Raw genomic sequence first — 21,762 nt, forward strand, 5'->3', positions numbered from 1 at the left:
CTTTTCTATTGAAATGTAAATAATTATAACATTCTGTGCCAGATAGAACCTTATGGCTGAACCCAGATGGACATTTCAGAACCATAATCCTCTATCTGCATTTGCACAACCCTAAAACAGATTATTTACAAATGTTTAAGGATTTTGATAGTCTGCAATTTAGGTACCTTTAAGGTGAGGACCTTAATAATGGTTGATAAAAAAAATATTCACTACAAAACAGTTCTGAGATCTAGGCTGTGAAAACTTTGATGCTCAATATCTCAGAACTATGGTTTGCGCAGATTGAACCATACAGTCCCAAGGTCACAATTTCCCTTTTAGCATGAATTATGACCAAATTTCCACTTTCAACATGAATTCAGTATTTATTAATTCTACACATCTGAACATCTCAAATATAACTCTATCATATTTTTGAAATCTACACCCCATATACCACGTAGGAAAAAAAGTACACTACATGACCAAAAGTATGTGGACACCAGATAGTCGAACATCTCATTCCAAAATCATGGGCATTAATATGGAGTTGGTCCCCCCTTTGCTGCTATAACAGCCTCCACTCTTCTGGGAAGGCTTTCCACTAGATGTTGGAACATTGTTGCGGGGACTTGCTTCCATTCAGCCACAAGAGCATTAGTGAGATCAGGCACTGATGTTGGGCGATTAGGCCTGGCTTGCAGTCGACGTTCCAATTCACCCCAAAGGTGTTCGATGGGGTTGAGGTCAGGGCTCTGTGCAAACCAGTCAAGTTCTTCCACACTAATCTCAACAAACCATTTATGTATGGACTTCCTTTTGTGCACGGGGGCATTGTCATGCTGAAATAGGAAAGGGCCTTCACTAAACTGTTAATACAAAGTTGGAAGCACAGAATCGTCTAGAATGTCATTGCATGCGCTAGCGTTAAGATTTCCCTTCACTGGAACTAAGGGGCCTTAGTCCGAACCATGAAAAACAGCCCCAGACCATTATTCCTCCTCCACCAAACTTTACAGTTGGCACTATGCATTTGGGGAGGTAGCGTTCTCCTGGCATCCGCCAAACCCAGATTCGTCCGTCGAACTGCCAGGTGGTGAAACGTGATTCATCACTCCAGAGAACACATTTCCACTGCTCCAGAGTCAGCAAGCTTTACACCACTCCAGCCGACACTTGGCATTGTGTATGGTGATTTTAGGCTTGTGTGCAGCTGCTCAGCCATTGAAACCCATTTCATGAAGCTCCTGACAAACAGTTATTGTGTTGACATTGCTTCGAGGCAGTTTGGAACTCAGTAGTGATTGTTGCAACTAAGGACAGACCATTTTTATGCAATACAAGTCCCATTCTGTGAACTTTTGTGGCCTACCACTTTGAAGCTGAGCAGTTGTTGCTCCTAGACATTTCCACTTCACAATAACAGCACTTACAGTTGACCAGGGCAGCTCTAGCAGGGAAGAGATTTTACATTTGAGTCATTTAGCAGACGACTTACAGTAGTGAATGCATACATTTCATAAATTTTTTCCCCCTGTACTGGTCCCCCGTGGGAATCGAACCCACAACCCTGGCGTTGCAAACACCATGCTCTACCAACTGAGCCACACAGGATTTTACTAACTGACTTTTTAGAAAGTTGGCATCCTATGATGCTGTTACGTTGAAAGTCACTGAGCTCTTCCGTAAGGCCATTCTACTGCCAATGTTTGTGGCTGAAATAGCCGAATCCACTAATTTGAAGGGGTGTCCACATACACTATATATACAAAAGTATCATTGACAAACTCCTTTTAATTAGATCAGATATGTGTGTTGTAACTATTGCCAAATAATGACATTAAGATACAACAGAGTAGTGGAATTTATATTCCTTATAGTGGATATCAAACCCAAACCACCAACACCAATGTCAAGCACCCTAACCACTGTGCTAATAAGGAATATCAATAAGCATGTGCTTATTGGGTCAGTATAGTTAGGACCTGTCCAGAAGAAACCCTAACCCCTCCTCTCTAGGCACTAATGTACACTGAACAAAAATATAAACACAGCATGTAAAGTGTTGGTCCCATGTTTACACTCAAGATAAACATTTACTGATCATAGTGAATCAGGAATATCATTAAAAAAGGTTGATATGCCCCACCAACATTAGACAACTATACAGAAAGCCTTTAAATTGTAGAAATAAGTCAATCAAATCAATGAGAATAGTCAGATTAACTGTCACCTGACGAAGACAAGGAAAGGAAAGAAGCGGGAAGATTGGACTACTGTGAACCAAGAGATTGGTGAGTTCAAAACCCAGGAGAGGACATGTTGAATAATAATTACTGTATGAAAGAACAAGGACAATGTAATTGTCAAATATGTAAGTCAAAAATACTGATTGGCTCGGCAACAGTAAGAGGGCATGATAGGTAATGAAACACTTTTTGAGGAGGGAGAATGTTCCCATGAAACGTGTCTAGATCATTAATATCTTATGTTTCGAGAACATGGCAACCATGTTCTGTTTAAGTTCTAATTGACATTAAGGGAATGGTCTCTTGCACATCACGGGAACATTCCTGTGAAAATGTTAATGACCTAATGAGACTCATAAGGGAACGTTCTCTAAAGTTGTGGTAACGTTTGTTTTTAGCTGGGCAGACACAATGGCAGGAATGGGGCAGTCCCAGCACAACCAATAACACTCAATCACAACAGGATGCATGGCCTCAATACAAAGACCTTCCCACAAACAATGCCATGTCATAATATAGCTTAAAAAAAAAAAATTTGAAGCCTTTCCCAAATGTTTTGATTTGTGATATCTGTTATGTTCCTGTGCTGGTGAGCTGGTGAGGCTCCATATGGTCAAGGTTACAGACCTCCCCGCCCATCATCCAGACCACGTTACCATCAAAACATGGGAGCAGCGTTTGAACTGAGCCTTGTGACCAATGGGGAGCGGCGGAGGCCTAATGGGTTTAAGTGAGTGTCCAGACTGCCCACTGCTCTCCTAAACCCTGTTTGACCAGCTGTCTGTTGTCTAAAGACGGCTAGAGAGCGCCTCACTCACGCACTGACTTAAGGGAGTGCTCTGACAGGCTAAACACACTCCCGTGCAGCGGCCACTCCTCCCATTTACGCCACCAACCGCCAACCTCTCCTCCATCAGAACAAAAGGCAATATTAACTTCCTTCGTTATGGACTTTCAGGATCAGCCGCCATCTTTACCGCCCACAGCCTCCTGTGGAGGGTGGGTGGGTGTGTAGCAGACGGTGACTGATGTACAGATCGGACTGCAGCTACACACACGTCTGTCTCTCTCTCAGTGTATTACACAAACATGTACTTCGCAGCTCTGCAGTAGCCATGTCTTTAGTCTCCTGCTGTTCAAACTGTCATTTATGGCATTGCTATGGTGTAAGAGACATAATCTACCAGAGGAAAGTGAGTGTGTGACACACAGAGCAGCCATTTCCCTCCACACCAGCTTATAACAGCTACAGAGCTACTGTGGTCCAAACAATGTGGAGGGGAGGAGGAAAACAACAACAGTGTGATGGAGCCTGTTTGTCAGCTGTACAGCACAGTACTCTCTATCTCTGCCCTCTCTCCCTTTGCTGTTAACCAGATATCAGCCTGAGAGGAATGACTGCATGAATTACTTGTGATAGCTAGGGGATCTGTGTGTGTGTGTGTGTGTGTGTGTGTGTGTGTGTGTGTGTGTGTGTGTGTGTGTGTGTGTGTGTGTGTGTGTGTGTGTGTGTGTGTGTGTGTGTGTGTGTGTGTGTGTGTGTGTGTGTGTGTGTGTGTGTGTGTGTCAGGGCTTCAGTTAGGAAAATGTGGTGCCGGACATTTGACCAGCAGCATTTTAATTTACCGGACATTTGACAAATGTACCAGACCCATATCCATTGGGTTAGTAACCTGATTAGGGTGTCCACCCACAGCGTTCAAAATGACAGAAATCCCATGTAGACCATGGTAACTCAAATTAACAGAACAAGTCGAGAATGCAACGATGTGCCGCCCTTCTTACTGAATTCTGATGCGCACTTTGAAGATATTAGAATACAGTGGGCGCCAAAAGTATTGGGACATATTTTTTGTTGTTTGGCTCTGTACTCCAGCACTTTGTATTTGAAATTAAAGTTGAAGTCGGAAGTTTACATACACTTAGGTTGGAGTCATTAAAACTCATTTTTTAACCACTCTGCAAATTTCTTGCTAACAAACTATAGTTTTGGCAAGTCGGTTAGGACATCTACTTTGTGCATGACACAAGTCATTTTTCCAACAATTGTTTACAGACAGATTATTTCACTTATAATTCACTGTATCACAATTCCAGTGGGTCAGAAGTTTACATACACTAAGTTGACTGTGCCTTTAAACAGCTTGGAAAATTCCTGAAAATTATGTCATGGCTTTAGAAGCTTCTGATAGGCTAATTGACATCATTTGAGTTAATTGGAGGTGTACCTGTGGATGTATTTCAAGGCCTACCTTCAAACTCAGTGCCTCTTTGCTTGACATCATGGCAAAATCACTACCCTATGTCAATCTACTATCCCATAGTAGAAAAGTTTACCTATTCTATTGGTCAGCTTGTCGAGAAATAAATAGCCTATTCCAAACAGACTCTGGGACAGTTGTGGGAAGCTAGATCCCAAATTCCAAATCAAATCAAATGTTATTTGTCACATGCATCGAATACAACAGTGAAATGCTTACTTACAAGCCTTTAACCAACAATGCAGTTTTAAGAAAAATAAGTGTTAAGTTAAAAATAGATAAGTAAAAAATAACAAATAACAAATCATTAAAGAGCAGCAGTAAAATAACAATAGTGAGGCTATATACAGGGGGTACCTGTACAGAGTCAATGTGCGGGTGAAACGGTTAGTCGAGGTAATTGAGGTAATATGTACATGTAGGTAGAGTTAAAGTGACTATGCATAGATAATAAACAGAGAGTATCAGCAGCGTAAAAGAGAGGGATGGGGGGGCAATGCAAATAGTCTGGGTAGCCATTTGATTAGCTGTTCAGGAGTCTTATGGCTTGTGGGTAGAAGCTGTTAAGAAGCCTTTTGGACCTAGACTTGGACCTCCGGTACCGCTTGCCATGCGATAGGAGAGAGAAAAGTCTATGACTAGGGTGGCTGGAGTCTTTGACCATTTTTAGGGGCTTCCTCTGACACCTAGTGATGTACTGGGCCGTACGCACTACCCTCTGTAGTGCCTTGCGGTCGGAGGTCGAGCAGTTGCATACCAGGCAGTGATGCAATCAGTTAGGACGCTCTCGATGGTGCAGCTGTAGAACTTTTTGAGGTTCTGAGGACCCATGCCAAATCTTTTCAGTCTCCTGAGGGGGAATAGGCTTTGTCGTGCCCTCTTCACAAAGGTCTTGGTGTGTTTGGACCATGATGATGATGGTGATGTGGACACCAAGGAACTTGAAGCTCTCAACCTGCTCCACTACAGCCCCGTCGATGAGAATGTGGGCGTACTCGGTCCTCCTTTTCCTGTAGGCCACAATCATCTCCTTTATCTTGATCACGTTGAGGCACCACATGGCCAGGTCTCTGACCTCGTCCCTATAGGCTATCTCATTATTGTCGGTGATCAGGCCTACCACTGTTGTGTCCTTGGCAAACTTAATGATGGTGTTGGAGTCGTGCCTGGCCATGCAGTCATGAGTGAACAGGGAGTATAGGAGGGGACTGAGCACGCACCCCTGAGGGGCCCCCGTGTAAAGGATCAGCATTGGCGGATGTTTTGTTACCTACCCTGGCCTACCCAGAAGGCTAGGCAACAAAAAAACTGTTAAAAAGCAATGAGTCTGGTGCAACAGATCAGAACATTTATCTTAAAATGTTGATAAACTATTATTGATATTTCAATGCTCACAAGGCAGTAGGCTACACACAAATGTTCGTTCCATAATGCCATTTGCTGAAAAACACCGCTGTCAAACGCACACTGCACATGCGAGTGGTTTCATGTGACAGAGATGAAAATATCCGTTAGACATTTAGAAAGAGGGGAGATCTAATATGCAACAATTAGCATGGGTTGCTAATATGACTAGGATTGTGCCTTTGGCTACAGGACAATGAAAGAAAGTTGATATAAAATAATTGCCTCCACGGATATGGTCTGATTTTGACTAGGCTACTTTGAAGATTGGTTAGATATGCCTCATAATATGTAGTAAAACGTTCAGGTTTCAATCAATTAAGTATATTTTTTCAAAATGCATATTGCCTCCAGCTCATTGCAAAGTGGTTTGTGACGCGCTGATGAAGCCTGCCTTCCGTTGTCTTTGCATTTGCTGTTTGAGATGCTGTAGCAGCAGATTTTCCACTCAAAGGCTCTGTATCTGTATGCTGTACAAGTGAAATAAATAAGATACATAACGAATATACTGTACACACGCGCCAATATAATTCCACAAAATTATGCAAATTTGCCTATAGACCGATAAGTCAAATGTATTTACATCAATTGCTATTTCATCAATGAATAGGCTAAAAAGCATTATTTCGCAATGGGATTTTTTCTTCTTCTCCCGGACAATTGGCCAGGCGCCAATTGTATTTATCGACCATTAAATAGAAATTGCGCCCAAAAGCCGGCTTTTGCCGGCTAACTGAAACACTGGTGTGTGTGTGTGTGTGTGTGTGTGTGTGTGTGTGTGTGTGTGTGTGTGTGTGTGTGTGTGTGTGTGTGCACATTAATTCCAGGCATTACTCAAACCATTCAGTTACACCCAGTCCTGATGGGAAAAATTCCCTGTGCTCCCTCAGTCTCCTCCTCGAAATGCAACTCATAATAGAACATGGCAGGGTGGCACTTAACCCCACTTTGTAAGAGGGACACATGGCTCTCTCTCTCTCTCTCTCTCTCTCTCTCTCTCTCTCTCTCTCTCTCTCTCTCTCTCTCTCTCTCTCTCTATGCCTCATTCTCTGTCCCTCCTCAGCTCAATGCTGTTTCTGTAAGGTGTGTCCCTACACCCCTCCTCCAGGTCGCCTGACTCCTGGAGTTCTCAGATCGCTGCAGCCGTCAGGGAGGCCCAGAAGAGTGAGTGTTCTGTTTACCAAGCTCACATAGGGGGCAGAGCAGAGAGCTTCCATCATACATTCCCTCAACTGCCAGCCTGCCTGCCAGGCTGCCTCCACAGGGGGCAGGTTAAGAAGTGGTTATGAGAGGAAATTAACTGGTAACCTGTCTGCTTGGCAGGCTCTCTAGACAGGTGTCCAGCTGAGTTCCTCTGTCACTAGGCTCTAGGCTCTCTACCCATACATCTACATATACAGGTATGTGATTTTTATTTAGTTCTCAATTGCAACTGCAATTGCAACATGGAATAAACAAAACATACAGTCAATAATACAGTAGAACAAAATAAAACAAAAAGTCTATATACAGTGAGTGCAAATGAGGTAAGTTAAGGCAATAAATAGGCCATGGTGGCGAAGTAATTACAATATAGCAATTAAACACTGGAATGGTAGATGTGCAGAAGATGAATGTGAAAGTAGAGATACTGGGGTGCAAAGGAGCAAGATAAATAAATAAATACAATATGGGGATGAGGTAGGTAGATAGATGGGCTGTTTACAGATGGGCTATGTACTGGTGCAGTGATCTATGAGCTGCTCTGACAGCTGGTGCTTAAAGCTAGTGAGGGAGATATGAGTCTCCAGCTTCAGAGAATTTTTCAGTTCGTTCCAGTCATTGGCAGCAGAGAATTGGAAGGAAAGACAACCAAAGGAGGAATTGGCTTTGGGGGTGACCAGTGAGATATACCTGCTGGAGCGCATGCTACGAGTGGGTGCTGCTATGGTGACCAGTGAGCTGAGATAAGGCGGAGCTTTACCTAGCAGAGACTTGTAGATAACCTGTAGCCAGTGGGTTTGGCGACGAGTATGAAGCGAGGGCCAACCAACGAGAGCGTACAGTGGGTAGTGTATGGGGCTTTGGTGACAAAACGGATGGCACTGTGATAGACTGCATCCAGTTTGTTGAGTAGAGTGTTGGAGGCTATTTTATAGATGACATCACCGAAGTCGAGGACCGGTAGGATGGTCAGTTTTACGAGGGTATGTTTGGCAGCACGAGTGAAGGATGCTTTGTTGCGATATAGGAAGCCGATTCTAGATTTAATTTTGGATTGGAGATGCTTAATGTGAGTGGAAGGAGAGTTTACAGTCTAACCAGACACCCAGGTATTTGTAGTTGTCCACGTATTCTAAGTCAGAGCCGTCCAGAGTAGTGATGCTGGACGGGCGAGCAGGTGCGGGCAGTGATCGATTGAATAGCATGCATTTAGTTTTACTTGCGTTTAAGAGCAGTTGGAGGCCACGGAAGGAGAGTTGTATGGCATTGAAGCTCGTCTGGAGGTTAGTTAACCTGTTATGGCTAGGGGGCAGTATTTTCACGGCTGGATAAAAAACGTACCCGATTTAATCTGATTATTAGTCCTGCCAAGAAACTAGAATATGCATATAATTATTAGCTTTGGATAGAAAACACTCCAAAGTTTCTAAAACTGTTTGAATGGTGTCTGTGAGTATAACACAACTCATTTGGCAGGCCAAAACGTGAGAAGATTCTGTTCAGGAAGTACCCTGTCTGACCATTTCTTGAACTTCTTTGCCATCTCTATCCATTACAAAGGATCTCTGCTCTAACGTGACACTTCCTACGGCTCACATGGTCTCTCAGAGCCCGGGAAAAAGCTGAATGACGTAATTCAAAGCCCTGGCTGAAACACACGAGCGCTTTTGCTAAGTGGTCTATCAGAGGACAAAGGGCTTAGGCTCGTGCACTGGCCGCCCCCGTCTTTCTGTTTTTCCCTCTATTTCCCGAAACGCAGATTCCCGGTCGGAATATTATCGCTTTTTAACGAGAAAAATGGCATAAAAATTGATTTTAAACAGCGGTTGACATGCTTCGAAGTACGGTAATGAAATATTTAGAAATCTCTTGTCACGGAATGCGCCGCTATTCGGAATAACGATCGTTATTTTGGACCAAACCATTTGAGAATAGTGTCCTGGAGCGCATCACGAACAAAACGCAACTTTTCTAATATAATCTGTGGTGAGTGCTAAACTTGGTCGGTGTCTAAATAGCTAGCCCTGTGATGCCGGGCTATCTACTGAGAATATTGTAAAATGTGCTTTCACCGAAAAGCTATTTTAAAATCGGACATATCGAGTGCATAGAGGAGTTCTGTATCTATAATTCTTAAAATAATTGTTATGTTTTTTGTGAACGTTTATCGTGAGTAATTTAGTAAATTCACCGGAGGTTTGCGGGTTCTGAACGTCACATGCTAATGTAAAAAAGCTGGTTTTTGATATAAATATGAACTTGATTGAACAAAACATGCATGCATTGTATAACATAATGTCCTAGGGTGGTCATCTGATGAAGATCATCAAAGGTTAGTGCTGCATTTAGCTGTTGTCTTTTCGTTTTTTGTGACATTATATGCTAGCTTGAAAAATGGGTAGTCTGATTATTTCTGGCTGGGTACTCTGCTGACATAATCTAATGTTTTGCTTTCGCTGTAAAGCCTTTTTGAAATCGGACAGTGTGGTTAGATTAACGAGAGTCTTGTCTTTAAAATGCTGTAAAATAGTCATATGTTTGAAAAATTGAAGTTTTCGGATTTTAGAGGAATTTGTATTTCGCGCCACGCCCATCATTGGATATTGGAGCAGGTGTTCCGCTAGCGGAACGTCTAGATGTAAGAGGTTAACACAGTGTCCAAAGAGGGGCCAGAAGTATACAGAATGTTGTCGTCTGCGTAGAGGTGGATCAGAGAAACACCAGCAGCAAGAGCAACATCATTGATGTATACAGAGAAGAGAGTCGGCCCGAGAATTGAACCCTGTGGCACACCCATAGAGACTGCCAGAGGTCCGGACAACAGGCCCTCCGATTTGACACACTGAACTCTATCAGAGAAGTAGTTGGTAAACCAGGCGAGGCAATCATTGGAGAAACCAAGGCTGTTGAGTCTGCCAATGTGGTGATTGACAGAGTCGAAAGCCTTGGCCAGGTCGATGAATATGGCTGCACAGTAATGTCTCTTATCGATGGCGGTTATGATGTCGTTTAGGACCTTGAGCGTGGCTGAGGTGCACCCATGACCAGCTCTGAAACCAGATTGCATACGGTGGGATTCAAAATGATTAATAGCCATGAGAGCGCTGAGACTTGGGCTATTGTGGGAATACCTCCATGTTCTGTTGTAAAATATCGTTATGGCACCTTTCTCCAGAGGGTACCTCTAATCCATTTAGTGAATTAAACAGGGGTAATGGTTCCAAGGCATCCATCCCACTTATCCTCCAATCACAAGGAGAACAGGAAAAAAAGGTAGACTCGAGAGGGACTTCAAAAGGTTCCACCAGTCTAGGGTTGGCCGGTATCCAGATGTTCATACCGTTCCTGTACCAAACCCGGGTATACAGTATTACCGGCAGTGCACACAAAGGGCGCTATTTAAAAAAGTTTGTATTTATTTTTACGCACAAAACGAATTTAAGCAGCAAGGGCCTCATTTATCAACCATGCATAAAATTTCTCACAAAATTCTGGCGTATGTGAAGATTCTAGGATTTGCATGCGCAACATATTATTGGGATTTATCAAACTGTCGCACACAACAAACATCCACATGTTTTCACTGATAAATCAGAGCCATACTATATTCTGCGCTTGTGAATGAGCGTACAACCCTGCCCTCCATTCACATTTTATGAAAGGAAAAAGGCCCTCATTTGCTGTATGATTGAGATTTTGGAACTGGGCCATGACAGTTTCTAAAGCGCAATGACAAATGTTATGACATTTCTGTAGAGGTGTGGACAGAATGTTTTAATCTTTTGCAGTGACTTTTTTAAATAAAAAATGCATGCCGCCTATAGCGAGTGCCAAACATTGGCCACACATTCTGCAAGACTGATTGTCTATTGAACAATTTAGAAATAAATGCAGCATACAGCCCACACTTTAAAAAAAGAACTTTTAAGAAAAATTGTTCAATATTTTGTTTATCAATACATTATTGTCATTACAATATCCTGCCTTGGTATAGGCTCTGAGATTAAATAGGATATTATGCTGCGCTCCTATCGCACAACAATACTGTAGCCTACCCATACTGCCATAGGCTACCAGTCTATTTACTTTCAAGCATGTTTGGCATTTGAATGAGTGATGGATAAATGGTAGCATAATATTTGTTGTGTAGCAGGAATAAACCAGTCATATCAAAAAAGGAGAGACATGCCCTGCAATATGCTTATAATTTAGGCCTATATAATGAAAGGGAAAAAAATATTTTAGGAGAAATGCTGCTTGTCACGTTCTGACCAGTAAAGGGCTTATCTGTTATTGTAGTTTGGTCAGGACGTGGCAGGGGGGTATTTGTTTTATATGGTTCGGGGTGTGTGTTTATGTAGAGGGGTGTTTGATTTATGTATTCCGGGGTTTTGGTCTATGTTCTATGTTAGTGTATTTCTATGTTCCGTCTAGTCATTCTATTTCTATGTTTAGGTAATTGGAATTGGGGCCTTCAATTGGAGGCAGCTGTTTATCGTTGCCTCTGATTGAAGGTCCTATAATTAGGAGTGTGTTTGTTATGGGAATTGTGGGATGTTTTTTATTTTTATTTTTTAAATATATTTGCATAGCTGTGTGTTGCCTGCAAGACTGTTTGTCGTCCGTTAGTTTTTTCTTGTTTTGTTTAATCAGTGTTCTAATAAAGTTAAAATGAGCGCTCAACCCGCTGCGCCTTGGTCCACTTCCTACGATGGCCGTTACACTGCTATGCAATCCTCTTATCAACAGCAAATGTATCTGTTTTATCATTATTATAATTCCTGTGCACATCAAACACCTCCATTTCCCAAAAAATAACAATATTTGCTTGCAATAGTTGATCAACCACTAGAAGTTGTGCGTACGGATGATCTGAGATTTGCGTGGAGATACTCATACTTTCACGTCGAGTTCAAAATTGATTAAAACCAACCTTTGTGGAAAAACTGGCGCACGCAAGGTTTAGAGCCTTTGATAAATGACGCTAAAGGGATCTTGATCAAGCAGGGGATTGATTGTCTTGTAAACAAGAAGCTTGATCTTGCAATCTAGCCACTTACCTAGCAAGTTGGCAAACCAAATGCATAGCTGGAGACCTGAGCTGGAGATAATTTAGGGGGCACCCAACCCCCTCCCCCTAAAAAAAAGCTCTAAATACCCTGGTATACGGTATACCGCCAAAGCCTACGACAGTCTAAACATTTGTCAATATTTTTGGAATTCAATTGCAACCGTTCCATGAGTGCATTCCAAGCCATTACTCCAAACCTCTGAAAAAACAGACACCGCCGAGCAGCAGGATAGATGGGACCGAGGGTTGTTGAGGAGGTGGATAAATCTATATTTAATTTGATTTACAATAAAGGGTGTAGAGAGGGTCTTGTGAGATAGGGAACGGTTGTAATATGGCACTGAGACAATGGGAGAGTGAGGAGTAGCAGGCCATGTAGCCAGCTCTTCTTTCTCCCGGGTTAGAACGACACACAGGTGGTGGGCAGGCTATGAGTAACAGCACCAGCACACCAATGCCCCTCCACACCAGATCAGCTTCCTTAAAACAGCATAAACTTGCCAAGTCATGACACCACCTGCATGACAGCCTAGTATAGCCCTTAACTCTTCACCCTGATTCCCATCACCTCCAATGCTTGGAGAGAAACAATGGAAATCCCAAATACCATTCGGTATCCGCTAATCGCGATTAACAGTTTTAAAAATCGTAAGAAGAGCGGAATTTGCTACAAATACCTTGATTGTTGGGGCCTAAGAGGCTAAGTGAGGCATGATGGAGTAGCTGTGTTCTGACGCCCTGGCGTGAGCTGAATAGGGAGTGACGTTTTGGGAGGCTAATTTCCCATCATACATTCTTTACTTGAGCCGTGTTCCCGTGACTGTTTAAACTAATCTAACGCACGTCATGCTACGGCATCGTCATGGTGAGAGGACAGAACCAGAACTAGGCCCTCTGGTTCTTCAACAACACACTGCTAGCCAATTAGAAACTCCACATCCCCAATGCTCTCTTTTATTTAGCGACTACAAAGAAAATTCAAGATGATACCCTCTCAGAACTCCTCCAAATTTTCCATTTGCACTCTCTGGACAAAATGACACAAGGAAAAACAATGAGTCATAGCTTAAATGTGCCGGCTTACATTGTTTAATTGTACTTATCCAGTGAAATGAGGGTAGGAAAAGATGGGTAGAGGAGTGCCAGCTGTCTGTCTGGATTGAGGGTGGATTGAGGAACTGGGTCTTGGGAGGACAGAGGTTGTGTCCTCATTTTTCCTATGTAATTACATAAAGCGCCACATACACACACTCACACACACTCACTCACACACAAACACACTGTGCCCTCTGTAACAATAGAAGAGTAACAACAACAGCAGCAGCCATGACGTGAGAGAGACAAAGTATCCTTTACGTAATCCTGTCCAGATCAAGGCTTTTTATCCTGGGTAAGCAGGCCAGCAGTGCCCACAGGGTGAGGAGAGTTCTCCCTGCTCTGCTCTGCAGCTGTTCTACTAAAGATGAGCAGACCAGGGGGAGCAGGAGGAAGAGAATGAGGAGGAGGTGGAGACTAAATAAAGAATAAATAGGGTAGGTGAAGAGAGAGGCTATCAGCTTGTGGACCAAATGGAGCTGGTCCAGAGTTCATCAGACAAGTAATGAGAAAACAATAGACATTCCTGGAATCATTCTCTCTCTGAGAGAATTATTATTATTACATGTTTTACTTTTCTATTATTTCTCTATTTTCTTTCTCTCTGAATTGTTGGGAAGGGCCAGTAAATAAGAATTTTACTGTGAGTCTACACCTGTTGTTTACGAACATGTGACGAATAACATTTGATTTGAGTTGAAGCCAATGAAATGAGCGCCCACAGCAGTGGCCTACAAAAGCAATAACAGTGAGGAGCTAGCCGTCTCCTATTGTGCTGTTATGTAAGCTGTAACTAAGTCGTACCGTACGCTGCTTTGAAAAAATAACAAGAAACAAACTGCCATAAGCTAGACATGACATCACCCGGCGATGAATAACGACAAAGCTATGACAATCAAGTAGGGGCACTCTGAGAGCCTGGGTCAATACCAACCAACACCACATACCCATCCTAACTAAGAATCTGACTTTTGTTTGACTTTGGTTTGAAGAGCCTCATCCCTCATCGCTTTGTCTCTCTCGGATCCAGACACCATTGTCTGTCTCGTCTCCTTATCTCTGGCCCAGACAGAGGAATCCCCAGAATGCAGCAGGAATGCCCACACTTTAGGCCAGCCCTGGGACAACTGACCCCTCAGGTGAGTCTCTCTCTCTGAGGAAGATCAAGGATCCTCCAACAGGGGATAGATAGCAGGTTAGAGAAGAATAACCCACCCAAGCTCATATCCCATTCTCCATGCCAGTATTCTTTCCAAGAAACATATACTGTTGGGTTTCACAGTAACCTTTATGAGTGTCTGTTTGATCATGGTCAGTCGCCAGAAATAGTGTCTATCATAAGTATTCCCCCCTGTTGGAATTCTTTAAAAAAAAAGTGTTACAAAGTGGGATTAAAATCTATTTAATTGTCATTTTTTGTCAACATTCTAGACAAAACACTCTTATGTCAAACTAAAGATTAGTGACAAATATAACCAAAATGTTTTTTTAGTTTTTACCTTTATTTAACTAGAACAAGTCAGAACAGTGGGTTAACTGCCTTGTTCAGGGGCAGAACGACCGATTTTTACCTTGTCAGCTCAGGGATTCAATCGTGCAACCTTTCGGTTACAAGTCCAACGCTCTAACCACTAGGCTACCAGCCGCCCCAATATACCTTGATTTGATAAGTATTCACCTCCATGAGTCAATACATGTTAGAAACACCTTTACAGCTGTGAGTCGTCTTGGGTAAGTCTCTAAGAGCTTTACACACATGGATTGCGCAATATTTGCCCATTATTCTTTTCAAAATTCTTCAAGCTCTGTCAAGGTGTTGGGGATCATGGCTAGAAAGCAATCTTTAAGTCTTGACATTGATTTTCAAGCAGATTTATATCAAAACTGTAACTTGGCAACTCCAGTGTAGATTTGGCCTGTTGTTGTAGGCTTAAAGGTAAATGCTTAAAGGTAAATTCCTCTCTCAGTGTCTGGTGTAAAGCAGACTGAAACAGGTTTTCTTCTAGGATTTTGCCTGTGCTTAGCTCCTTCCCGTTTCTTTTTATCCTGAAAAACTCCCAAGTCTTTGCCGATGTCAAGCATACGCATACCATGATGTAGCCACCACCATGATTTGCCTCAAACATAAGGCTTTGCATTTAGGCCAAAAGGTGTATTCATTTGCTGTGTTTTTTTCTTCTCAGTACTACTTTAGTGCCTTGTTGCATACAGGATGCATGTTTTAGAATATTTTTTATTTGTATTCTTCTTTTCACTCTTTCATTCAGGTCCTCATTGTGGAGTCACTACAATGTTGTTGATCCATCCTCAGTTTTCTCCCATCACAGCCATTGAACGCTGTAGATGACAGAGCATTATTACCTAGAGTTTATACAAGGCATTGTGTACTCCCCTCCCAGAGGACAAAATGCCAGGAGAGCCAGGGCAAAATTAAATCATGGGAGAGGCTTTTCTTTTCAATAACGTCTGTGAGCTCGCTTGTTTATTCCTGGTTGAGACATTTGCTTCTATGGGTTTAACAGAGCGGCACACTCTCGAAAACTCAATTAACAGATTTATAGCCCTTCAGCCTCAAGTCACACATGGCCTGGGAGAGAGAGAGGGCAACCGGGCTGCCCAGATGGACACGGACTAGCCTTGGATTATACAACAATAGGCTCATTTACATTTTGGAACCAATTCAACAATGATAGCAGCGGTGAAATATTCAATATTCAGATTTAATAAAAAGGCAATGGTGCTACTTTGCCAAATGTCAACCAACGTAACAACAAGACTACAAAATAATTACTTCTCCATTCCAATGTACATTTCAAGAAACCAATGTGAGGTCATCTGGGGCCTTTTGTCTGGGCCTCCAATGGGAGAGCCAAGTGTCAAACTGCGTGGAGCAGAATAAGTCCAGAATAAGTGCATTCTTCCCGTGTTGACTCCAAACTAAACAAACAGCTCATTAATCCCCAGTTGTAAGAGTCCATTAGCACAGAGAGCTGCTTCATTTCTCTTGAGTAACATAGCCTAGCTTTAGCTTACAACACTCACAATCAGGATGAGTCCTCAAGACTGAGGCCACACTTCAAATATGTTAGAGTTGATCAAAGAGGAGAGGACAGGAAGAAGGGAAGATTAGGCAGGGTAAACTAAAGGAGAGAAAGAAAGGCTCAAGCAGAGGGGATTGAAGTGACGATGTGTCTTCCCTCTGAGGGGGTAGTCCAGTCATCATTCCATCCCTCTTTCTGCTGCTTATACCAGTGAGGTGACACCATCATTCTCAGGACTTTAATCCGAATGAGAATGCCTTTGCTCTCAAAGGATGCCCGCAGCCCAAGAGGGAGATGGATGCCAAGCAATTAAATGGAAACTCACTGGTTCAACAGTCACGGTCTGGAACCGTTTTAATAAGCTGGAAACTATTTCTAAAATGGTTGACGGTTCTGATGCCGACCCGAGACAAAGGGCTTCATTGTAAAGGCAGAGTGTGTATTTTTCTTCACGGATCAAGTTCACTGCCAAGAGGCTAGGAACAGGCGACAGACCCCAGAGCTGTCGTCTGTTGTTTTTTCATAACCCCTGCCCCCACCACCTAAAAGGAGACCGACAAGACCTCCTCCATCGAGTGCTGCCAGAGAATACCACACTATAAGCATCCCTACCATGGCCTATTGCCAATATTTGAATCAATCTATGATAACCCTAATCTTCCCCCAGTCAAAGGGGATGTAATTAGATGGGAAAGTTCAACTCAGTAAAACCACCAGATTCCTGTAATGGGTGTGTCCGTTTACACACAAAAAAATAACAAAGAGAGAAAATGTCAAAGACGGATGCACTTCTTCTCAGCACAATGCCCTCGCTACAATTACAGATGGCAAACGGTGAGGAGACAGAGTTGCTTTTCTTTTACTCTTCTCTCCCACAGCATCAAGGCTATGCCTCAGCTATAATCCCCAATGGGCTGAGGTACTCACTCACCCTTACTAAAGACATTACATCAGCAACGGTCATCAAAATAGTTAAAAGGTTAAACATTTGAATTTGAATACAAATTTGAATAAATGGACGAGGATACTACAAACATTTAGAATTTAAAAAATGTATCAGATACTGACTGAATTATAGCACATAAAACATTGTACTGACACAGACAAAAAACGAATGCAGTTCAGGCATTTTGGTGGGAATCCAGATGTTTCATTTATTGTAAAATTTCAAAATGTTTCTTATATGCACTGAAATATAAAATGCCTTAGTATGTCAGGTATTTTTTTAATACTTTGTGATAAAATAAAGACAATTATATGTGCTTCATTTGTATTTACACTGGGTGTATTTGCATACATGACTAAATTAATATAAAGGGGTGGAACAGTGCTGCAACCAACAAAAACTTGCTCTGTCTAGGGCTAGGGTTAGGGCTAGGGCCAGGGCTAGGGTTAGGGCTATGGTTAGGGTTAGGGCTAGGGCCAGGGCTAGGGTTAGGGCTATGGTTAGGGCTAGGGCCAGGGCTAGGGTTAGGGCTAGGGTTAGGGCCAGGGCTAGGGTTAGGGCTAGGGTTAGGGCTAGGGTTAGGGCCAGGGCTAGGGCCAGGGCTAGGGTTAGGGCTAGGGTTAGGGCCAGGGTTAGGGCTAGGGTTAGGGCCAGGGATAGGGCCAGGGCTAGGGCCAGGGTTAGGGCCAGGGCTAGGGCCAGGGCTAGGGCCAGGGTTAGGGCCAGGGCTAGGGCTAGGGCCAGGGCCAGGGCTAGGCCAACTTATAGCACCTGCACTGTCTAAACTGCCTCATTCATGAGTCATTACTGTTGTTGTCACTTTCACTTTCATAATTCAACAAGTGTGTCAAGAGAAAGAAACCCACGCAATTTAAAATCAAAACACTTCGCTCTAGATTATACCTATCTATACATACTTTACATTGTTTGCGAGATAAGACACAATATCACTATATTCCGAGTGTTCCTTTTCATTTCAGCATATCTAATTTGTAAACATTTCAACTGTATTAAATCATTACTTTTTTCAAATGCACAAAAGAACAACAACCACCAAAATAAAGTTATCTTTCTTCTCTTTTTTGTGATGTTGGTATAGAGACGGTGTGTTAGTGTTAGTGTTTTTATAGATGCAACAGAAAGCCATTAGCTATTTTTCCATTAGGCCTAACAAACTTGTCCAGTGATTTTTTTTGTCAACATTTAAAAAGTTTGCAAAGAAAATAGACGTGTCAGTTACCTGCTATGGTGCGTTTCCATTGAACTGTCATGGAATTAAAACACCTGGACATAATCACACCCCCAAAAATGTATCAATTGGTGACAGCCTGTATGCCCTTCCACCTTCTGTGTCACGCCCTGATCTGTTTCACCTGTCGTTGTGATTGTCTCCACCCACCTCCAGGTGTCACCTGTTTTCCCCATTATTCCCAGGGTATGTATTCCTGTGTTCTCTGTTTGTCTGTTGCCAGTTTGTCATGTCAAGTCAACCAGCGGGTTTTTCTGTGCACCTGCTTTTTCCTTGTCTCTGTTTTTCTAGTCCTCCTGGTTTTGACCTTTTGCCTGCCCTGCCTAACCATTCAGCCTGCCCTGACCTTGAGCCTGCCTGCCTCCCTGTACCGTTTGGAACACTGACCTGGTTAATTAACTTTTGCCTGTCCTCGACCTGCCTCTTGGGTGCCCCTTGTTGTTTAATAAATATCAGAGACTTGAACCATCTGCATCTGGATCTCGCCCTGTGTCGTTATAGTATGAACTGGCCATGACTGACTCAGCAGACTTGGACCAGCTCCTCCCTGCAGGGAGCCACCGTTAAAAAACATGACGAGCTACTTCAGAACCTTATGGAAGGGTTCCGATCTCTGGCGGAACGCCACGACCAGGGGTTCAAGGCATTAATGAAGCAGTTCCGTGAATTATCTCACAGGCAGCATGCCACGTCTGAGACCTCCCAGTCACTCAGTAACCCCCCTACCAGTGGTGGCTTTGTTCAGCCTACCCCGGTTCCCCAAGAACCCTGCTTACCACCTCCGGAGCAATATGCTGGGGATCCTGGAACCTGCCGGGCGTTTCTTTCCCAGTGCTCCCTTATTTTTGAGCTACAGCCATCTTTGTTCCCTTTGGATTGGTCGACGATAGCGTATCTTATTACGCTAATGTCTGGAAGGGCGCTCTCCTGGGCTACAGCTGTTTGGAAGCAACAATCCGCCGTTTGCTCTCATCTGGAAGATTTTATGGCGGAGGTGAAGGTGTTCGATTTTCCGGTGCCCGGGAGAGAGGCGGCTCAAAAACGACTGAAATTACATCAGAACTCCCGTAGTGTGACAGATTACGTGGTAGATTTTCGCACATTGGCCGCCGAGAGTGCCTGGAATCCAGAGGCCCTGTTCGATACCTTCCTTCACAGACTATCAGAGGAGATAAAAGACGAGCTAGCAGCCCGGGAGTTACCTTTGAACCTCGATTCCCTCATCACTCTTACCATTAGGATTGATGGGTGTCTACGGGAATGCAGGAATGAGAGGAGGTCAGGTCTCGGTAACGCTCGCTCATCTGCTGCTGCTTGCTCACCTCCGAAGGAACCCGGAAGTCCCGACAGCTGCATTTCCGAGAAGATCCGAAGTCACCCAAGTTCCCTTTAATCATCGGCGACGGGTGAGTCGGATACACTGGAACCTATGCAACTGGGCAGAGCTAGATTATCGCCTAGGGAACGTTCACGTAGGCTAAGCTCCAACAGATGTCTGTATTGTGGTGCTACGGGGCACTACATTGCCACCTGCCCAGTGAAGAGATCTGACTCATTAGTAGGTACAAGTACACTGGTGAGCCAGACTGGGAATTCTCTAATTCCCATTACCCAAACTCCTTTTTTGTGGTCCTGCTGTGGGGAGACCAGTCTAAGTCTCTCCGGGTGCTCACTGACTATGGGGCGATTGAGAGTTTTATGGATGCTACCCTGGTATCGGAACTAGGTATCCCCTCTCAACTGCTCTCCGTTCCCATGGACGCCATGGCACTGGACGACCGCTCCATTGAAGAGTCACGCACAGTTCCCATTAATCTGCGGGTATCTGGAAATCACTGAGTCAATACAGCTTCTCCTCATTGAGTCTCCCCACGTCCCTGTTTTGGGATTTTCTTGGCTCCAGAAGCACACCGCCGATATTAACTGGACCACGGGTTCAATCCTGGGTTGGAGCCCGTTCTGTCATTCACATTGCCTGAAGGTGGCGCAGCCTCCCCCGGAAAGTCCGCCTCCAGTGTTAAGTGTGGCCTCGGATTTCTCTGCCGTTCCCGCAGAGTACCATGACCTCCTGGAGGTTTTCAGCAAGGCTCGCGCTACCTCTCTTCCTCCATATTGTCCTTACGATTGTGCAATTGACCTCCTCCCGGGCACCTCACCGCCTCGAGGCCGGCTATATTCCCTGTCTGGCCCTGAGACCAAGGCCATGGAGGAGTACATTGAGGACTCTCTGGCTGCTGGGAGCATTCACCCTTCTGCCTCTTTTTTGTGGGGAAGAAGGACAAGACCCTTGAATACCGGGGCCTCAATGATATCACGATCAAGAATCGTTACCCTCTACCACTGCACTCCTCGGCTTTCAAACGTCTCCAGGGGGCTACCATCTTTTTCAAACTGGACCTTCGGAATGCCTACCACCTTGTCTGGATACGCGAAGGAGACGAGTGGAAGACGGCCTTCAACACTGCCAGTGCACACTATGAGTACCTGGTCATGCTGTTTGGACTCAACAATGCTCCCGCTGTCTTCCAGGCCCTGGTCAACGATGTGCTCCGGGACATGTTGAATTGTTTTGTATTCGTCTACCTCGAGGACATCCTGGTTTTCTCTCATTCTGCACAAGAACACGCTCGACAAGTCCTTCAGCGCCTCCTGGAGATACAGTTGTTTATAAAAGCTGAGAAGTGCGAGTTCCACCGCTCCACTATGTCCTTTCTAGGATACGTCATCGCTGAAGGGAATGTCCAGATGGATCCGGAAATGGTGAAAGTGGTGGTGGATTGGCCCCAACCCACGTCCAGGGTGCAGCTACAACGGTTTCTGGGGTTTGCTAATTTCTACCGCAGTTTCATTCGGGGCTACAGCACCCTGGCGGCTCCCCTCTCTGCACTCACCTCTCCAAAGGTACCATTCACATGGTCCCCAGCAGTGGACAGGGCTTTAGTGGATCCTCATCCATCCGGACCTGACCCGTCAGTTTGTGGTAGAGGTTGACGCTTCCGACGTAGGGGCCATCCTTTCCCAGCGACCCGTCCAGAACAAAAAGCTTCATCCCTGTGCCTTCATGTCCCATCGTCTCAACTATGCTGAAAGGAAATATGACGTTGTGAACCGGGAACTCCTGGTGGTTAAGATGGCTCTGGAGGAGTGGAGGCACTGGCTGGAAGGGGCGGAACATCCATTTTTGGTGTAGACTGACCTTAAGAATTTAGAATACCTCCGCACTGCCAAGCGCCTTAACTCAAGGCAAGCCCGTTGGGCCCT

General features: G+C 44.1%; 1 protein-coding gene and 1 long non-coding RNA gene across 2 annotated transcripts in view; one reads left to right on the top strand and one right to left on the bottom strand.

Moving 5' to 3' along the window:
* LOC106573762 (insulin-like growth factor 1 receptor) overlaps positions 1 to 21,762 on the bottom strand; it is a 165,486-nt gene that overhangs the window by 86,612 nt on the left and 57,112 nt on the right. The gene's annotated exons all lie outside the window — the stretch shown is intronic.
* The window catches only part of LOC106573763 (uncharacterized), a 29,427-nt gene that overhangs the window by 6,193 nt on the left and 1,472 nt on the right, over positions 1 to 21,762 (top strand). The window contains exon 2 of the long non-coding RNA XR_001321416.2: positions 18,658 to 18,687. This is a non-coding gene — a long non-coding RNA (uncharacterized lncRNA). The remainder of the gene's footprint in view (positions 1 to 18,657; positions 18,688 to 21,762) is intronic.

This window comes from Salmo salar, chromosome ssa16 (assembly GCF_905237065.1).
Source record: "Salmo salar chromosome ssa16, Ssal_v3.1, whole genome shotgun sequence".
NCBI classification, from domain to species: Eukaryota; Metazoa; Chordata; class Actinopteri; order Salmoniformes; family Salmonidae; genus Salmo; species Salmo salar.